We start from the raw sequence: 5058 nt of genomic DNA on the forward strand, positions 1-5058 counted from the left end.
AGAAAACTATGTATGCTACCAAGTAAGGAGGAAGACTTAGTTTCTAGTTTGTTGAGCAAACAAAATGGATTTTATATAAATGATATTTATATATAATTTAACTAAAGGCCAGGAATGTTGGTTTTACTGTGTTAATGGATTACATGAAATTTAGTAATAATTTACATGTTGTCACGAAATATGGAAGTTTGATTACTAGTGGTTGCTTTAGCAAATTAAACGAACTAGTATTAAAATCCTTTTGGGACTTCATATAGTGTACTCCGTCTAGACTTCTGAGTGCCATTATATCAGGTGTAGGAGTTATGATTGAGGATTGAATGGACATCATGAGATTTAAATATTAATTTGCATGCCGTCAAGGATTGAGGAGGATCTTATTACTAATCTTTGTTCTAGAAATTTAAATGAACTACTATAGAAGTATTGGTTGGAAATTCTAGTATAATGGGCTCAATTTATAAGTCTGATAATCATTATATCATGCTATGGATGCTAATTGCTGAACTGTTATAATTTATGTTCTGTCTATTATTTGGAAATTGATAGTTTAAATTGTTTATCATTACTTTAACAGTTTAAACGGAGGTGATATGATTATAATCATACACTGGATGCATAATAGGATCTTGTCCATATTTAATTGCTATTATGTTTGTCTCTGGATGTATTTAATGTTTAATTGAGTGTGAATCATTTATGGATCATATGCATTATATGCACCGGTATGGGACGGTGTCATATTGAGGAAGGAATTAAATCAAAATACTAATTCTTACCTATTCATACATACGGAATGGATTAACTAAAACAGTTAAATCCTACATGGATGCATGTCCTGTTAACTAAAACAAGTTGAACGACATATCAGATGTTTGTTTTATTTTTTCTGCATTAGAAAAGATAGGGATTTAATTAAAATATTTAAATCCTAATTATATGTCGTGTCTTGGTGATGAATAGTTGACCGGCACAACATTGGTTTTGGATGGAATTTTTTATATATATAATTATGTTACCACGATATGAGCTTGAGTCTCAGGATCGATGGTTAAGGAGCGTATATGCATTGGGATGCATAGCTGGCTATGATGGTTTGATGTGTACCCTGCTAGGTCTAGGTACTCGTGCCTACTTCAGGTGTGTTTTGCATGATGCCTATTAGTCGGGTTGAGATGGGCCTGTAGTCCAGTGAGAATCTTGTAGTGTGGATATATTTATATATACATTTACGAACAATTTAGTTATTGTTGAGCTATTTAGGATGTATCTGCATATTGGGTTTATGTATGGATTGTAGTAGGATGGAACTTGCATGTGGGCCTGACCCACTCTTATTTTTCAGGTATTCGTCAGTACCAGGCTTAGAGCTTGATCGTGATGAAATAGATACAGACATTCACTCTTCCGACTACATATGATTTACTTTATTATTTTAGCTTTGGATTTTGGTTTTGTAATTTATTTTCATTTGGGATTATTAGGAGTCCACTAGCTGGATTCCCGAGTTGTACGGATTGGAAAAGATTAAATTATATTAATGTATATTCTTTTAAGGATTTTTCATTTAGAATTTTTTTCAGCTTATTATTTTATCTTTTAATTCGTTTGTATTCCTGCTTGTTTACATATTGATTGTTTGGTATCCCTCGGATCTGTGTTCGGACTTGATCACCCATGGCTCTAAAATCGAGGGGTATTGCATAGGTGATGTAGGAAGATTGCTATTTTGGTGAAAGTTAGGTGCAGTGATAGTCTTAGGGGCGGCATGTGTAGGCTTAAAAGTGGAAAAGTTGAGCATGTCATTTGGTTTTTGTGCATGGAAATTCAAATTTGAATCTACATTTGTATTCGTGCTTGTGATCTGGCCGTTGGGATATGAGTGGGTGGTGGTAATGGTGTAAAGCCGTTGAGGTGGTAGAGATTTACAGCCAGTGTGTTCCTCAACCTAGGAGTGGTTGATGCTGATAATCTAGTCACTGAGGAGGGAGATCTTTTCCGGCAGCTTTGCTTGATTCTTTAGGCTATCTCCAATGATACCTCTTAACCATTCAACCTCCTCTAGGAGAAAATTGTATCTAAAGTTACTTTTATATTCAGCTATATCAACCCGAAGCCTAAAAATCTCATCAATCAGTGCCTGTGTGTATTGGTAGTTACTGTTGGAAATCATATCTATAAGTTGATTCAATGATCATGGTAGATTTATTGGGTCTTCGTGCCGCACTGGAGTGATCGAATATGTGGTTCCACATGTTCCACCACTTCTCCGTTCATTTCCAATACTGATCGTGAAACACCATGAGCAGCGCAATTTTCCTCTTGTATATAATGATAGTTAGGCTCTCAAATTGAGTACGCCAATCTTACCAAATTACTTTTTGGTATCATAGCCTTAAACCTACACCTCCCATCTCTCTCTCTTTCACCGCCTCTTTTGATCTCTCTCTATCTCATCACAGCCCTTTCCCTTTTTTATTTTATTTTATTTTATTTTATTTTTATTTTTTTTTGTCACAGACCCTTTCTCTTCTTCAGGCCGCTATTGCGACAGTCCTAGGGGGAGCCAATCTCCTCTAGGTTCGAACCCTGTAGGGGTATTCCCTTAGTCTTTTTCGTGCACTAAGGGTCAAAAGGCGTGTCTGCAATTTTTTGGGGCTGCCGGGATATTCAGCAGTATTTTCAGATCGGACCGCCGTGTCTCTGGCTTCTTGATTTGATCAAAATCAGGTTTATTCCTCCTTTATTTAAAATTATTGGTGATCTGTTGAATTGTTTTATTTAATATAATGGATGATTCAAGTAATAATAAAAAAACTCTCTTTGGCACAACACGCACCAGCTCAATGTGTTACTAGTGTGCTGTTGAATGGCCGTAATTTTGCATTTTGGGCTCATTCCCTCTGCCTTTATGTTGGTGGAAAAAGAAAATTAGGGTGGTTTTTGGGCGTTAAAAAGATGCCAGATATTAAAGATCCTAAATATGGTCAATGGGATATGGACAATTACACCATTTTAGGATTGATGTTTAATTCTATGAAGGAACAAATTTATAATATATTCATGTTTTATGACTCTGTTAATGACTTGTGGACTGCTTTGAATCAAATGTATACTCATTCTAGGAATAATGCTCGTATTTTTTAATTATACCAAGATATTGCTAAGGCCTCGCAGGAAGGCCTGAATTTGTCTGAGCTAAGGATGGCAATGGGGGTGGGTTTTGGCGGGTGTACCCTCCCCTGCCCCCTCAACCGTTTAAAAATCCCGACCCCGTTCCCACTCAAAACCGTAAAAATGGGGGGACTTTCCACATCATCCCCGCAACCATTGAACATTTTTACCCCTGCGGGTACTCACCCCGCCCCGTTTAAGACCATGATTTATTTATTGTTGAAATAGATTTGCTTTTTTTTTTTTTTTTCCTCATCTTCAGTTCTTTACCACTGCAACTTTCCTTATAATCAAATTCATTTGTCAATTTAATATTATTATATAGGGTACTTAATATATATACTTAGAAATATATATACTAATGAAATAAGGGTACTTAAGTAATTTATCTATCTAAATGGGGCGGGGCGGGGCGGTGCGGTGTGACCTCCCCCCCGCCCCTGTACCAAACCCACGTGGATTTTTATTATATCAAACTATCCCCGCCCAAATAAGCAAAACAGTCCCCCAAAACCACCAAAAATAGGGCGGGGTGGGTCAAATTGCCATCCCTACCTGTAGTTGATTTCTTTGGGTATTTAAGATCTCGTTGGGAGGAACTAGCTTAATATGAGCCTATCAGTGAATTTCCTCCCGAGGCAGCCTTTCTTCTTGTGAAACGTCTTGATCGTTAGCATACCTATCAATTTTTGATGGGATTACGCCCATAATTTGAACCACTTAAGTCTCAGATCTTGAATGCATCACTAATGCCATCCCTGTTGGAAGCCTTTGCTACTATTGATGGCGAAGAATGTAGACACCATTTAATTCAGCCCTCAATTGTTCCTCTACCAGTGTCTAAGCCTGTGGGGATAGTATAGCTTTTGCAGCCAACTTCGGATTACGTACTTCTGGGGTCAGATTATTTGTCACCATTGTGGAAGGGTTGGACATGTTAAGGCTCGTTGCTTCAAACTTTATTATAAACTAAAGCATAAATTTTCTAGGAACCGTTTATCCAGAATTGGTTCTTCTCTATGATACCCCTCGGATCCGAGACACGGGTTGATCAGGCCCAAACCCGAGGGATGTCAAACAATTAATATGTAACCGAACACGGAATACAAGATAAAATAAGAATTAAAAATAATAAGCTGAAAGAATCTAGAAATAAAATCCTTTATAACTAAATACTTAAAACCTGATAATCCAAAACTCCATAAGTTTACAACTCGGGAATCCATCCATTGGACCCCATATTAAAAATCTCCAAAAAATACTGAAAAACCATAAAAATAAAATCCAAAACTAACATAGAGAAGATTCCTACATAATCGGAGGAATGAATAGCTGTATCTGCTTTGCACGTCCAAACTCTAACCCTGGAACTGACGAGCACCTGAAAAATAAAGAAGTGGGTCAGGCCCACATGCAAGTCCTGATCTACTACAATCCAAACAGTAATCCGATACGCAGATACATCCTATGAAGACTCAACAATATCTAGAATAGTCCATATATGTATATAGTACACACTATAGGACGCTCACTAGTCCAAAAAGGATTGTCTCAACCTGAATAGAGATACCATGCAAATCGCACATACTGTGGTCATGTGTATCTAGACCTATCAGGGAACAACACTTCTGTCCAGCTATCCATCCTAGGCGATATACGCACTCTAACCATGGTCATGAGACTCAAGCTCATATCACAGCACCATACAATATATATATAAAGTCCGTACTCCTCCTAATACAAAATACCATCCATCTGTGTAGTGGTCTGATATATGTATAACCAAGCCATCCTGAAACCAAAGTAGGTCATTCAATTCTCAATTGATATGACACAAGTAGGTGATGGACTTAACCTATATGATTAATCCATACCTTAATCCAT

The sequence above is a fragment of the Cornus florida genome, unplaced genomic scaffold, assembly GCF_030987335.1.
Source record: "Cornus florida cultivar Cherokee Brave unplaced genomic scaffold, ASM3098733v1 CherokeeBrave_3.0.0_Hap2_Chr09, whole genome shotgun sequence".
NCBI classification, from domain to species: Eukaryota; Viridiplantae; Streptophyta; class Magnoliopsida; order Cornales; family Cornaceae; genus Cornus; species Cornus florida.